Below are 12,287 nucleotides of genomic sequence, written 5' to 3'. Positions count from 1 at the left end.
CAGTGCAAGAAATAATTTTGAAATAGTCGAAATTGAAATTCTGGATAAATTTTTCATTTGAATTTTGAATTTGCAGCGAAAAATGCTATTCAGATTGCGTTGAAAAATATAAAAGCGGCAAAAAGTTGTTGACGAGGCCAACAACACGCGGTGTTCCCAAGCGGTCCCCCATCTAAGTACTAACCGCGCCCGACGCTGCTTAATTTCGGTGATCGGACGAGAACCGATGTGTTCAGCGTGGTATGGTCGTTGGCGAAAGTCGGAGGGCTGAGCGTTGGCCTTATACTCTGAATTGGAATTTCGGTCCTGCTACCTTCGGCCAATATTAAAAATGCTTTTAATCGAAATAAATGGACTGAAACGGTTTGGAGTCGTGTGCTTTAAGAAAAAAATCAGTGCAAGAAATAATTTTGAAATAGTCGAAATTGAAATTCTGGATAAATTTTTCATTTGAATTTTGAATTTGCAGCGAAAAATGCTATTCAGATTGCGTTGAAAAATATAAAAGCGGCAAAAAGTTGTTGACGAGGCCAACAACACGCGGTGTTCCCAAGCGGTCCCCATCTAAGTACTAACCGCGCCCGACGCTGCTTAATTTCGGTGATCGGACGAGAACCGATGTGTTCAGCGTGGTATGGTCGTTGGCGAAAGTCGGAGGGCTGAGCGTTGGCCTTATACTCTGAATTGGAATTTCGGTCCTGCTACCTTCGGCCAATATTAAAAATGCTTTTAATCGAAATAAATGGACTGAAACGGTTTGGAGTCGTGTGCTTTAAGAAAAAAATCAGTGCAAGAAATAATTTTGAAATAGTCGAAATTGAAATTCTGGATAAATTTTTCATTTGAATTTTGAATTTGCAGCGAAAAATGCTATTCAGATTGCGTTGAAAAATATAAAAGCGGCAAAAAGTTGTTGACGAGGCCAACAACACGCGGTGTTCCCAAGCGGTCCCCCATCTAAGTACTAACCGCGCCCGACGCTGCTTAATTTCGGTGATCGGACGAGAACCGATGTGTTCAGCGTGGTATGGTCGTTGGCGAAAGTCGGAGGGCTGAGCGTTGGCCTTATACTCTGAATTGGAATTTCGGTCCTGCTACCTTCGGCCAATATTAAAAATGCTTTTAATCGAAATAAATGGACTGAAACGGTTTGGAGTCGTGTGCTTTAAGAAAAAAATCAGTGCAAGAAATAATTTTGAAATAGTCGAAATTGAAATTCTGGATAAATTTTTCATTTGAATTTTGAATTTGCAGCGAAAAATGCTATTCAGATTGCGTTGAAAAATATAAAAGCGGCAAAAAGTTGTTGACGAGGCCAACAACACGCGGTGTTCCCAAGCGGTCCCCCATCTAAGTACTAACCGCGCCCGACGCTGCTTAATTTCGGTGATCGGACGAGAACCGATGTGTTCAGCGTGGTATGGTCGTTGGCGAAAGTCGGAGGGCTGAGCGTTGGCCTTATACTCTGAATTGGAATTTCGGTCCTGCTACCTTCGGCCAATATTAAAAATGCTTTTAATCGAAATAAATGGACTGAAACGGTTTGGAGTCGTGTGCTTTAAGAAAAAAATCAGTGCAAGAAATAATTTTGAAATAGTCGAAATTGAAATTCTGGATAAATTTTTCATTTGAATTTTGAATTTGCAGCGAAAAATGCTATTCAGATTGCGTTGAAAAATATAAAAGCGGCAAAAAGTTGTTGACGAGGCCAACAACACGCGGTGTTCCCAAGCGGTCCCCATCTAAGTACTAACCGCGCCCGACGCTGCTTAATTTCGGTGATCGGACGAGAACCGATGTGTTCAGCGTGGTATGGTCGTTGGCGAAAGTCGGAGGGCTGAGCGTTGGCCTTATACTCTGAATTGGAATTTCGGTCCTGCTACCTTCGGCCAATATTAAAAATGCTTTTAATCGAAATAAATGGACTGAAACGGTTTGGAGTCGTGTGCTTTAAGAAAAAAATCAGTGCAAGAAATAATTTTGAAATAGTCGAAATTGAAATTCTGGATAAATTTTTCATTTGAATTTTGAATTTGCAGCGAAAAATGCTATTCAGATTGCGTTGAAAAATATAAAAGCGGCAAAAAGTTGTTGACGAGGCCAACAACACGCGGTGTTCCCAAGCGGTCCCCCATCTAAGTACTAACCGCGCCCGACGCTGCTTAATTTCGGTGATCGGACGAGAACCGATGTGTTCAGCGTGGTATGGTCGTTGGCGAAAGTCGGAGGGCTGAGCGTTGGCCTTATACTCTGAATTGGAATTTCGGTCCTGCTACCTTCGGCCAATATTAAAAATGCTTTTAATCGAAATAAATGGACTGAAACGGTTTGGAGTCGTGTGCTTTAAGAAAAAAATCAGTGCAAGAAATAATTTTGAAATAGTCGAAATTGAAATTCTGGATAAATTTTTCATTTGAATTTTGAATTTGCAGCGAAAAATGCTATTCAGATTGCGTTGAAAAATATAAAAGCGGCAAAAAGTTGTTGACGAGGCCAACAACACGCGGTGTTCCCAAGCGGTCCCCCATCTAAGTACTAACCGCGCCCGACGCTGCTTAATTTCGGTGATCGGACGAGAACCGATGTGTTCAGCGTGGTATGGTCGTTGGCGAAAGTCGGAGGGCTGAGCGTTGGCCTTATACTCTGAATTGGAATTTCGGTCCTGCTACCTTCGGCCAATATTAAAAATGCTTTTAATCGAAATAAATGGACTGAAACGGTTTGGAGTCGTGTGCTTTAAGAAAAAAATCAGTGCAAGAAATAATTTTGAAATAGTCGAAATTGAAATTCTGGATAAATTTTTCATTTGAATTTTGAATTTGCAGCGAAAAATGCTATTCAGATTGCGTTGAAAAATATAAAAGCGGCAAAAAGTTGTTGACGAGGCCAACAACACGCGGTGTTCCCAAGCGGTCCCCCATCTAAGTACTAACCGCGCCCGACGCTGCTTAATTTCGGTGATCGGACGAGAACCGATGTGTTCAGCGTGGTATGGTCGTTGGCGAAAGTCGGAGGGCTGAGCGTTGGCCTTATACTCTGAATTGGAATTTCGGTCCTGCTACCTTCGGCCAATATTAAAAATGCTTTTAATCGAAATAAATGGACTGAAACGGTTTGGAGTCGTGTGCTTTAAGAAAAAAATCAGTGCAAGAAATAATTTTGAAATAGTCGAAATTGAAATTCTGGATAAATTTTTCATTTGAATTTTGAATTTGCAGCGAAAAATGCTATTCAGATTGCGTTGAAAAATATAAAAGCGGCAAAAAGTTGTTGACGAGGCCAACAACACGCGGTGTTCCCAAGCGGTCCCCCATCTAAGTACTAACCGCGCCCGACGCTGCTTAATTTCGGTGATCGGACGAGAACCGATGTGTTCAGCGTGGTATGGTCGTTGGCGAAAGTCGGAGGGCTGAGCGTTGGCCTTATACTCTGAATTGGAATTTCGGTCCTGCTACCTTCGGCCAATATTAAAAATGCTTTTAATCGAAATAAATGGACTGAAACGGTTTGGAGTCGTGTGCTTTAAGAAAAAAATCAGTGCAAGAAATAATTTTGAAATAGTCGAAATTGAAATTCTGGATAAATTTTTCATTTGAATTTTGAATTTGCAGCGAAAAATGCTATTCAGATTGCGTTGAAAAATATAAAAGCGGCAAAAAGTTGTTGACGAGGCCAACAACACGCGGTGTTCCCAAGCGGTCCCCCATCTAAGTACTAACCGCGCCCGACGCTGCTTAATTTCGGTGATCGGACGAGAACCGATGTGTTCAGCGTGGTATGGTCGTTGGCGAAAGTCGGAGGGCTGAGCGTTGGCCTTATACTCTGAATTGGAATTTCGGTCCTGCTACCTTCGGCCAATATTAAAAATGCTTTTAATCGAAATAAATGGACTGAAACGGTTTGGAGTCGTGTGCTTTAAGAAAAAAATCAGTGCAAGAAATAATTTTGAAATAGTCGAAATTGAAATTCTGGATAAATTTTTCATTTGAATTTTGAATTTGCAGCGAAAAATGCTATTCAGATTGCGTTGAAAAATATAAAAGCGGCAAAAAGTTGTTGACGAGGCCAACAACACGCGGTGTTCCCAAGCGGTCCCCCATCTAAGTACTAACCGCGCCCGACGCTGCTTAATTTCGGTGATCGGACGAGAACCGATGTGTTCAGCGTGGTATGGTCGTTGGCGAAAGTCGGAGGGCTGAGCGTTGGCCTTATACTCTGAATTGGAATTTCGGTCCTGCTACCTTCGGCCAATATTAAAAATGCTTTTAATCGAAATAAATGGACTGAAACGGTTTGGAGTCGTGTGCTTTAAGAAAAAAATCAGTGCAAGAAATAATTTTGAAATAGTCGAAATTGAAATTCTGGATAAATTTTTCATTTGAATTTTGAATTTGCAGCGAAAAATGCTATTCAGATTGCGTTGAAAAATATAAAAGCGGCAAAAAGTTGTTGACGAGGCCAACAACACGCGGTGTTCCCAAGCGGTCCCCCATCTAAGTACTAACCGCGCCCGACGCTGCTTAATTTCGGTGATCGGACGAGAACCGATGTGTTCAGCGTGGTATGGTCGTTGGCGAAAGTCGGAGGGCTGAGCGTTGGCCTTATACTCTGAATTGGAATTTCGGTCCTGCTACCTTCGGCCAATATTAAAAATGCTTTTAATCGAAATAAATGGACTGAAACGGTTTGGAGTCGTGTGCTTTAAGAAAAAAATCAGTGCAAGAAATAATTTTGAAATAGTCGAAATTGAAATTCTGGATAAATTTTTCATTTGAATTTTGAATTTGCAGCGAAAAATGCTATTCAGATTGCGTTGAAAAATATAAAAGCGGCAAAAAGTTGTTGACGAGGCCAACAACACGCGGTGTTCCCAAGCGGTCCCCCATCTAAGTACTAACCGCGCCCGACGCTGCTTAATTTCGGTGATCGGACGAGAACCGATGTGTTCAGCGTGGTATGGTCGTTGGCGAAAGTCGGAGGGCTGAGCGTTGGCCTTATACTCTGAATTGGAATTTCGGTCCTGCTACCTTCGGCCAATATTAAAAATGCTTTTAATCGAAATAAATGGACTGAAACGGTTTGGAGTCGTGTGCTTTAAGAAAAAAATCAGTGCAAGAAATAATTTTGAAATAGTCGAAATTGAAATTCTGGATAAATTTTTCATTTGAATTTTGAATTTGCAGCGAAAAATGCTATTCAGATTGCGTTGAAAAATATAAAAGCGGCAAAAAGTTGTTGACGAGGCCAACAACACGCGGTGTTCCCAAGCGGTCCCCCATCTAAGTACTAACCGCGCCCGACGCTGCTTAATTTCGGTGATCGGACGAGAACCGATGTGTTCAGCGTGGTATGGTCGTTGGCGAAAGTCGGAGGGCTGAGCGTTGGCCTTATACTCTGAATTGGAATTTCGGTCCTGCTACCTTCGGCCAATATTAAAAATGCTTTTAATCGAAATAAATGGACTGAAACGGTTTGGAGTCGTGTGCTTTAAGAAAAAAATCAGTGCAAGAAATAATTTTGAAATAGTCGAAATTGAAATTCTGGATAAATTTTTCATTTGAATTTTGAATTTGCAGCGAAAAATGCTATTCAGATTGCGTTGAAAAATATAAAAGCGGCAAAAAGTTGTTGACGAGGCCAACAACACGCGGTGTTCCCAAGCGGTCCCCCATCTAAGTACTAACCGCGCCCGACGCTGCTTAATTTCGGTGATCGGACGAGAACCGATGTGTTCAGCGTGGTATGGTCGTTGGCGAAAGTCGGAGGGCTGAGCGTTGGCCTTATACTCTGAATTGGAATTTCGGTCCTGCTACCTTCGGCCAATATTAAAAATGCTTTTAATCGAAATAAATGGACTGAAACGGTTTGGAGTCGTGTGCTTTAAGAAAAAAATCAGTGCAAGAAATAATTTTGAAATAGTCGAAATTGAAATTCTGGATAAATTTTTCATTTGAATTTTGAATTTGCAGCGAAAAATGCTATTCAGATTGCGTTGAAAAATATAAAAGCGGCAAAAAGTTGTTGACGAGGCCAACAACACGCGGTGTTCCCAAGCGGTCCCCCATCTAAGTACTAACCGCGCCCGACGCTGCTTAATTTCGGTGATCGGACGAGAACCGATGTGTTCAGCGTGGTATGGTCGTTGGCGAAAGTCGGAGGGCTGAGCGTTGGCCTTATACTCTGAATTGGAATTTCGGTCCTGCTACCTTCGGCCAATATTAAAAATGCTTTTAATCGAAATAAATGGACTGAAACGGTTTGGAGTCGTGTGCTTTAAGAAAAAAATCAGTGCAAGAAATAATTTTGAAATAGTCGAAATTGAAATTCTGGATAAATTTTTCATTTGAATTTTGAATTTGCAGCGAAAAATGCTATTCAGATTGCGTTGAAAAATATAAAAGCGGCAAAAAGTTGTTGACGAGGCCAACAACACGCGGTGTTCCCAAGCGGTCCCCCATCTAAGTACTAACCGCGCCCGACGCTGCTTAATTTCGGTGATCGGACGAGAACCGATGTGTTCAGCGTGGTATGGTCGTTGGCGAAAGTCGGAGGGCTGAGCGTTGGCCTTATACTCTGAATTGGAATTTCGGTCCTGCTACCTTCGGCCAATATTAAAAATGCTTTTAATCGAAATAAATGGACTGAAACGGTTTGGAGTCGTGTGCTTTAAGAAAAAAATCAGTGCAAGAAATAATTTTGAAATAGTCGAAATTGAAATTCTGGATAAATTTTTCATTTGAATTTTGAATTTGCAGCGAAAAATGCTATTCAGATTGCGTTGAAAAATATAAAAGCGGCAAAAAGTTGTTGACGAGGCCAACAACACGCGGTGTTCCCAAGCGGTCCCCCATCTAAGTACTAACCGCGCCCGACGCTGCTTAATTTCGGTGATCGGACGAGAACCGATGTGTTCAGCGTGGTATGGTCGTTGGCGAAAGTCGGAGGGCTGAGCGTTGGCCTTATACTCTGAATTGGAATTTCGGTCCTGCTACCTTCGGCCAATATTAAAAATGCTTTTAATCGAAATAAATGGACTGAAACGGTTTGGAGTCGTGTGCTTTAAGAAAAAAATCAGTGCAAGAAATAATTTTGAAATAGTCGAAATTGAAATTCTGGATAAATTTTTCATTTGAATTTTGAATTTGCAGCGAAAAATGCTATTCAGATTGCGTTGAAAAATATAAAAGCGGCAAAAAGTTGTTGACGAGGCCAACAACACGCGGTGTTCCCAAGCGGTCCCCCATCTAAGTACTAACCGCGCCCGACGCTGCTTAATTTCGGTGATCGGACGAGAACCGATGTGTTCAGCGTGGTATGGTCGTTGGCGAAAGTCGGAGGGCTGAGCGTTGGCCTTATACTCTGAATTGGAATTTCGGTCCTGCTACCTTCGGCCAATATTAAAAATGCTTTTAATCGAAATAAATGGACTGAAACGGTTTGGAGTCGTGTGCTTTAAGAAAAAAATCAGTGCAAGAAATAATTTTGAAATAGTCGAAATTGAAATTCTGGATAAATTTTTCATTTGAATTTTGAATTTGCAGCGAAAAATGCTATTCAGATTGCGTTGAAAAATATAAAAGCGGCAAAAAGTTGTTGACGAGGCCAACAACACGCGGTGTTCCCAAGCGGTCCCCCATCTAAGTACTAACCGCGCCCGACGCTGCTTAATTTCGGTGATCGGACGAGAACCGATGTGTTCAGCGTGGTATGGTCGTTGGCGAAAGTCGGAGGGCTGAGCGTTGGCCTTATACTCTGAATTGGAATTTCGGTCCTGCTACCTTCGGCCAATATTAAAAATGCTTTTAATCGAAATAAATGGACTGAAACGGTTTGGAGTCGTGTGCTTTAAGAAAAAAATCAGTGCAAGAAATAATTTTGAAATAGTCGAAATTGAAATTCTGGATAAATTTTTCATTTGAATTTTGAATTTGCAGCGAAAAATGCTATTCAGATTGCGTTGAAAAATATAAAAGCGGCAAAAAGTTGTTGACGAGGCCAACAACACGCGGTGTTCCCAAGCGGTCCCCATCTAAGTACTAACCGCGCCCGACGCTGCTTAATTTCGGTGATCGGACGAGAACCGATGTGTTCAGCGTGGTATGGTCGTTGGCGAAAGTCGGAGGGCTGAGCGTTGGCCTTATACTCTGAATTGGAATTTCGGTCCTGCTACCTTCGGCCAATATTAAAAATGCTTTTAATCGAAATAAATGGACTGAAACGGTTTGGAGTCGTGTGCTTTAAGAAAAAAATCAGTGCAAGAAATAATTTTGAAATAGTCGAAATTGAAATTCTGGATAAATTTTTCATTTGAATTTTGAATTTGCAGCGAAAAATGCTATTCAGATTGCGTTGAAAAATATAAAAGCGGCAAAAAGTTGTTGACGAGGCCAACAACACGCGGTGTTCCCAAGCGGTCCCCCATCTAAGTACTAACCGCGCCCGACGCTGCTTAATTTCGGTGATCGGACGAGAACCGATGTGTTCAGCGTGGTATGGTCGTTGGCGAAAGTCGGAGGGCTGAGCGTTGGCCTTATACTCTGAATTGGAATTTCGGTCCTGCTACCTTCGGCCAATATTAAAAATGCTTTTAATCGAAATAAATGGACTGAAACGGTTTGGAGTCGTGTGCTTTAAGAAAAAAATCAGTGCAAGAAATAATTTTGAAATAGTCGAAATTGAAATTCTGGATAAATTTTTCATTTGAATTTTGAATTTGCAGCGAAAAATGCTATTCAGATTGCGTTGAAAAATATAAAAGCGGCAAAAAGTTGTTGACGAGGCCAACAACACGCGGTGTTCCCAAGCGGTCCCCCATCTAAGTACTAACCGCGCCCGACGCTGCTTAATTTCGGTGATCGGACGAGAACCGATGTGTTCAGCGTGGTATGGTCGTTGGCGAAAGTCGGAGGGCTGAGCGTTGGCCTTATACTCTGAATTGGAATTTCGGTCCTGCTACCTTCGGCCAATATTAAAAATGCTTTTAATCGAAATAAATGGACTGAAACGGTTTGGAGTCGTGTGCTTTAAGAAAAAAATCAGTGCAAGAAATAATTTTGAAATAGTCGAAATTGAAATTCTGGATAAATTTTTCATTTGAATTTTGAATTTGCAGCGAAAAATGCTATTCAGATTGCGTTGAAAAATATAAAAGCGGCAAAAAGTTGTTGACGAGGCCAACAACACGCGGTGTTCCCAAGCGGTCCCCATCTAAGTACTAACCGCGCCCGACGCTGCTTAATTTCGGTGATCGGACGAGAACCGATGTGTTCAGCGTGGTATGGTCGTTGGCGAAAGTCGGAGGGCTGAGCGTTGGCCTTATACTCTGAATTGGAATTTCGGTCCTGCTACCTTCGGCCAATATTAAAAATGCTTTTAATCGAAATAAATGGACTGAAACGGTTTGGAGTCGTGTGCTTTAAGAAAAAAATCAGTGCAAGAAATAATTTTGAAATAGTCGAAATTGAAATTCTGGATAAATTTTTCATTTGAATTTTGAATTTGCAGCGAAAAATGCTATTCAGATTGCGTTGAAAAATATAAAAGCGGCAAAAAGTTGTTGACGAGGCCAACAACACGCGGTGTTCCCAAGCGGTCCCCCATCTAAGTACTAACCGCGCCCGACGCTGCTTAATTTCGGTGATCGGACGAGAACCGATGTGTTCAGCGTGGTATGGTCGTTGGCGAAAGTCGGAGGGCTGAGCGTTGGCCTTATACTCTGAATTGGAATTTCGGTCCTGCTACCTTCGGCCAATATTAAAAATGCTTTTAATCGAAATAAATGGACTGAAACGGTTTGGAGTCGTGTGCTTTAAGAAAAAAATCAGTGCAAGAAATAATTTTGAAATAGTCGAAATTGAAATTCTGGATAAATTTTTCATTTGAATTTTGAATTTGCAGCGAAAAATGCTATTCAGATTGCGTTGAAAAATATAAAAGCGGCAAAAAGTTGTTGACGAGGCCAACAACACGCGGTGTTCCCAAGCGGTCCCCCATCTAAGTACTAACCGCGCCCGACGCTGCTTAATTTCGGTGATCGGACGAGAACCGATGTGTTCAGCGTGGTATGGTCGTTGGCGAAAGTCGGAGGGCTGAGCGTTGGCCTTATACTCTGAATTGGAATTTCGGTCCTGCTACCTTCGGCCAATATTAAAAATGCTTTTAATCGAAATAAATGGACTGAAACGGTTTGGAGTCGTGTGCTTTAAGAAAAAAATCAGTGCAAGAAATAATTTTGAAATAGTCGAAATTGAAATTCTGGATAAATTTTTCATTTGAATTTTGAATTTGCAGCGAAAAATGCTATTCAGATTGCGTTGAAAAATATAAAAGCGGCAAAAAGTTGTTGACGAGGCCAACAACACGCGGTGTTCCCAAGCGGTCCCCCATCTAAGTACTAACCGCGCCCGACGCTGCTTAATTTCGGTGATCGGACGAGAACCGATGTGTTCAGCGTGGTATGGTCGTTGGCGAAAGTCGGAGGGCTGAGCGTTGGCCTTATACTCTGAATTGGAATTTCGGTCCTGCTACCTTCGGCCAATATTAAAAATGCTTTTAATCGAAATAAATGGACTGAAACGGTTTGGAGTCGTGTGCTTTAAGAAAAAAATCAGTGCAAGAAATAATTTTGAAATAGTCGAAATTGAAATTCTGGATAAATTTTTCATTTGAATTTTGAATTTGCAGCGAAAAATGCTATTCAGATTGCGTTGAAAAATATAAAAGCGGCAAAAAGTTGTTGACGAGGCCAACAACACGCGGTGTTCCCAAGCGGTCCCCCATCTAAGTACTAACCGCGCCCGACGCTGCTTAATTTCGGTGATCGGACGAGAACCGATGTGTTCAGCGTGGTATGGTCGTTGGCGAAAGTCGGAGGGCTGAGCGTTGGCCTTATACTCTGAATTGGAATTTCGGTCCTGCTACCTTCGGCCAATATTAAAAATGCTTTTAATCGAAATAAATGGACTGAAACGGTTTGGAGTCGTGTGCTTTAAGAAAAAAATCAGTGCAAGAAATAATTTTGAAATAGTCGAAATTGAAATTCTGGATAAATTTTTCATTTGAATTTTGAATTTGCAGCGAAAAATGCTATTCAGATTGCGTTGAAAAATATAAAAGCGGCAAAAAGTTGTTGACGAGGCCAACAACACGCGGTGTTCCCAAGCGGTCCCCCATCTAAGTACTAACCGCGCCCGACGCTGCTTAATTTCGGTGATCGGACGAGAACCGATGTGTTCAGCGTGGTATGGTCGTTGGCGAAAGTCGGAGGGCTGAGCGTTGGCCTTATACTCTGAATTGGAATTTCGGTCCTGCTACCTTCGGCCAATATTAAAAATGCTTTTAATCGAAATAAATGGACTGAAACGGTTTGGAGTCGTGTGCTTTAAGAAAAAAATCAGTGCAAGAAATAATTTTGAAATAGTCGAAATTGAAATTCTGGATAAATTTTTCATTTGAATTTTGAATTTGCAGCGAAAAATGCTATTCAGATTGCGTTGAAAAATATAAAAGCGGCAAAAAGTTGTTGACGAGGCCAACAACACGCGGTGTTCCCAAGCGGTCCCCCATCTAAGTACTAACCGCGCCCGACGCTGCTTAATTTCGGTGATCGGACGAGAACCGATGTGTTCAGCGTGGTATGGTCGTTGGCGAAAGTCGGAGGGCTGAGCGTTGGCCTTATACTCTGAATTGGAATTTCGGTCCTGCTACCTTCGGCCAATATTAAAAATGCTTTTAATCGAAATAAATGGACTGAAACGGTTTGGAGTCGTGTGCTTTAAGAAAAAAATCAGTGCAAGAAATAATTTTGAAATAGTCGAAATTGAAATTCTGGATAAATTTTTCATTTGAATTTTGAATTTGCAGCGAAAAATGCTATTCAGATTGCGTTGAAAAATATAAAAGCGGCAAAAAGTTGTTGACGAGGCCAACAACACGCGGTGTTCCCAAGCGGTCCCCATCTAAGTACTAACCGCGCCCGACGCTGCTTAATTTCGGTGATCGGACGAGAACCGATGTGTTCAGCGTGGTATGGTCGTTGGCGAAAGTCGGAGGGCTGAGCGTTGGCCTTATACTCTGAATTGGAATTTCGGTCCTGCTACCTTCGGCCAATATTAAAAATGCTTTTAATCGAAATAAATGGACTGAAACGGTTTGGAGTCGTGTGCTTTAAGAAAAAAATCAGTGCAAGAAATAATTTTGAAATAGTCGAAATTGAAATTCTGGATAAATTTTTCATTTGAATTTTGAATTTGCAGCGAAAAATGCTATTCAGATTGCGTTGAAAAATA

General features: G+C 41.6%; 31 non-coding genes across 31 annotated transcripts; all 31 read right to left on the bottom strand.

The window, feature by feature from the left end:
* Positions 1–135: 135 nt before the first annotated feature.
* LOC119561181 lies at positions 136–254 on the bottom strand. Its single transcript, XR_005221081.1, has one exon. It is a non-coding gene; the product is annotated as a 5S ribosomal RNA (ribosomal RNA).
* A 274-nt stretch (positions 255–528) lies between these two features.
* LOC119561330 lies at positions 529–646 on the bottom strand. Its single transcript, XR_005221226.1, has one exon. It is a non-coding gene; the product is annotated as a 5S ribosomal RNA (ribosomal RNA).
* Positions 647–920: 274 nt separating this feature from the next.
* Positions 921–1,039, bottom strand: LOC119561180. Its single transcript, XR_005221080.1, has one exon. It is a non-coding gene; the product is annotated as a 5S ribosomal RNA (ribosomal RNA).
* Positions 1,040–1,313: 274 nt separating this feature from the next.
* Positions 1,314–1,432, bottom strand: LOC119561178. Its single transcript, XR_005221078.1, has one exon. It is a non-coding gene; the product is annotated as a 5S ribosomal RNA (ribosomal RNA).
* Positions 1,433–1,706: 274 nt separating this feature from the next.
* LOC119561329 lies at positions 1,707–1,824 on the bottom strand. Its single transcript, XR_005221225.1, has one exon. It is a non-coding gene; the product is annotated as a 5S ribosomal RNA (ribosomal RNA).
* Positions 1,825–2,098: 274 nt separating this feature from the next.
* Positions 2,099–2,217, bottom strand: LOC119561177. The gene has a single exon (XR_005221077.1). It is a non-coding gene; the product is annotated as a 5S ribosomal RNA (ribosomal RNA).
* Positions 2,218–2,491: 274 nt separating this feature from the next.
* On the bottom strand, positions 2,492–2,610 carry LOC119561176. Its single transcript, XR_005221076.1, has one exon. It is a non-coding gene; the product is annotated as a 5S ribosomal RNA (ribosomal RNA).
* Positions 2,611–2,884: 274 nt separating this feature from the next.
* LOC119561175 lies at positions 2,885–3,003 on the bottom strand. Its single transcript, XR_005221075.1, has one exon. It is a non-coding gene; the product is annotated as a 5S ribosomal RNA (ribosomal RNA).
* A 274-nt stretch (positions 3,004–3,277) lies between these two features.
* LOC119561174 lies at positions 3,278–3,396 on the bottom strand. The gene has a single exon (XR_005221074.1). It is a non-coding gene; the product is annotated as a 5S ribosomal RNA (ribosomal RNA).
* Positions 3,397–3,670: 274 nt separating this feature from the next.
* LOC119561406 lies at positions 3,671–3,789 on the bottom strand. The gene has a single exon (XR_005221285.1). It is a non-coding gene; the product is annotated as a 5S ribosomal RNA (ribosomal RNA).
* Positions 3,790–4,063: 274 nt separating this feature from the next.
* Positions 4,064–4,182, bottom strand: LOC119561405. The gene has a single exon (XR_005221284.1). It is a non-coding gene; the product is annotated as a 5S ribosomal RNA (ribosomal RNA).
* Positions 4,183–4,456: 274 nt separating this feature from the next.
* LOC119561403 lies at positions 4,457–4,575 on the bottom strand. Its single transcript, XR_005221283.1, has one exon. It is a non-coding gene; the product is annotated as a 5S ribosomal RNA (ribosomal RNA).
* A 274-nt stretch (positions 4,576–4,849) lies between these two features.
* On the bottom strand, positions 4,850–4,968 carry LOC119561402. Its single transcript, XR_005221282.1, has one exon. It is a non-coding gene; the product is annotated as a 5S ribosomal RNA (ribosomal RNA).
* Positions 4,969–5,242: 274 nt separating this feature from the next.
* LOC119561401 lies at positions 5,243–5,361 on the bottom strand. The gene has a single exon (XR_005221281.1). It is a non-coding gene; the product is annotated as a 5S ribosomal RNA (ribosomal RNA).
* A 274-nt stretch (positions 5,362–5,635) lies between these two features.
* LOC119561399 lies at positions 5,636–5,754 on the bottom strand. The gene has a single exon (XR_005221279.1). It is a non-coding gene; the product is annotated as a 5S ribosomal RNA (ribosomal RNA).
* A 274-nt stretch (positions 5,755–6,028) lies between these two features.
* Positions 6,029–6,147, bottom strand: LOC119561398. Its single transcript, XR_005221278.1, has one exon. It is a non-coding gene; the product is annotated as a 5S ribosomal RNA (ribosomal RNA).
* A 274-nt stretch (positions 6,148–6,421) lies between these two features.
* LOC119561397 lies at positions 6,422–6,540 on the bottom strand. Its single transcript, XR_005221277.1, has one exon. It is a non-coding gene; the product is annotated as a 5S ribosomal RNA (ribosomal RNA).
* Positions 6,541–6,814: 274 nt separating this feature from the next.
* On the bottom strand, positions 6,815–6,933 carry LOC119561396. The gene has a single exon (XR_005221276.1). It is a non-coding gene; the product is annotated as a 5S ribosomal RNA (ribosomal RNA).
* Positions 6,934–7,207: 274 nt separating this feature from the next.
* Positions 7,208–7,326, bottom strand: LOC119561395. The gene has a single exon (XR_005221275.1). It is a non-coding gene; the product is annotated as a 5S ribosomal RNA (ribosomal RNA).
* Positions 7,327–7,600: 274 nt separating this feature from the next.
* LOC119561394 lies at positions 7,601–7,719 on the bottom strand. Its single transcript, XR_005221274.1, has one exon. It is a non-coding gene; the product is annotated as a 5S ribosomal RNA (ribosomal RNA).
* Positions 7,720–7,993: 274 nt separating this feature from the next.
* On the bottom strand, positions 7,994–8,111 carry LOC119561327. Its single transcript, XR_005221223.1, has one exon. It is a non-coding gene; the product is annotated as a 5S ribosomal RNA (ribosomal RNA).
* A 274-nt stretch (positions 8,112–8,385) lies between these two features.
* On the bottom strand, positions 8,386–8,504 carry LOC119561393. The gene has a single exon (XR_005221273.1). It is a non-coding gene; the product is annotated as a 5S ribosomal RNA (ribosomal RNA).
* Positions 8,505–8,778: 274 nt separating this feature from the next.
* Positions 8,779–8,897, bottom strand: LOC119561392. Its single transcript, XR_005221272.1, has one exon. It is a non-coding gene; the product is annotated as a 5S ribosomal RNA (ribosomal RNA).
* A 274-nt stretch (positions 8,898–9,171) lies between these two features.
* LOC119561326 lies at positions 9,172–9,289 on the bottom strand. Its single transcript, XR_005221222.1, has one exon. It is a non-coding gene; the product is annotated as a 5S ribosomal RNA (ribosomal RNA).
* A 274-nt stretch (positions 9,290–9,563) lies between these two features.
* LOC119561391 lies at positions 9,564–9,682 on the bottom strand. Its single transcript, XR_005221271.1, has one exon. It is a non-coding gene; the product is annotated as a 5S ribosomal RNA (ribosomal RNA).
* A 274-nt stretch (positions 9,683–9,956) lies between these two features.
* On the bottom strand, positions 9,957–10,075 carry LOC119561390. The gene has a single exon (XR_005221270.1). It is a non-coding gene; the product is annotated as a 5S ribosomal RNA (ribosomal RNA).
* Positions 10,076–10,349: 274 nt separating this feature from the next.
* Positions 10,350–10,468, bottom strand: LOC119561387. The gene has a single exon (XR_005221268.1). It is a non-coding gene; the product is annotated as a 5S ribosomal RNA (ribosomal RNA).
* Positions 10,469–10,742: 274 nt separating this feature from the next.
* Positions 10,743–10,861, bottom strand: LOC119561386. Its single transcript, XR_005221267.1, has one exon. It is a non-coding gene; the product is annotated as a 5S ribosomal RNA (ribosomal RNA).
* Positions 10,862–11,135: 274 nt separating this feature from the next.
* LOC119561385 lies at positions 11,136–11,254 on the bottom strand. Its single transcript, XR_005221266.1, has one exon. It is a non-coding gene; the product is annotated as a 5S ribosomal RNA (ribosomal RNA).
* A 274-nt stretch (positions 11,255–11,528) lies between these two features.
* Positions 11,529–11,647, bottom strand: LOC119561384. The gene has a single exon (XR_005221265.1). It is a non-coding gene; the product is annotated as a 5S ribosomal RNA (ribosomal RNA).
* Positions 11,648–11,921: 274 nt separating this feature from the next.
* Positions 11,922–12,039, bottom strand: LOC119561325. Its single transcript, XR_005221221.1, has one exon. It is a non-coding gene; the product is annotated as a 5S ribosomal RNA (ribosomal RNA).
* Positions 12,040–12,287: the final 248 nt, after the last annotated feature.

Source organism: Drosophila subpulchrella, unplaced genomic scaffold, assembly GCF_014743375.2.
Source record: "Drosophila subpulchrella strain 33 F10 #4 breed RU33 unplaced genomic scaffold, RU_Dsub_v1.1 Primary Assembly Seq356, whole genome shotgun sequence".
Lineage (NCBI taxonomy): Eukaryota > Metazoa > Arthropoda > Insecta > Diptera > Drosophilidae > Drosophila > Drosophila subpulchrella.
Note: the sequence above shows the minus strand (reverse complement) of the source record. Positions and strands in the feature narration are given on the sequence as shown.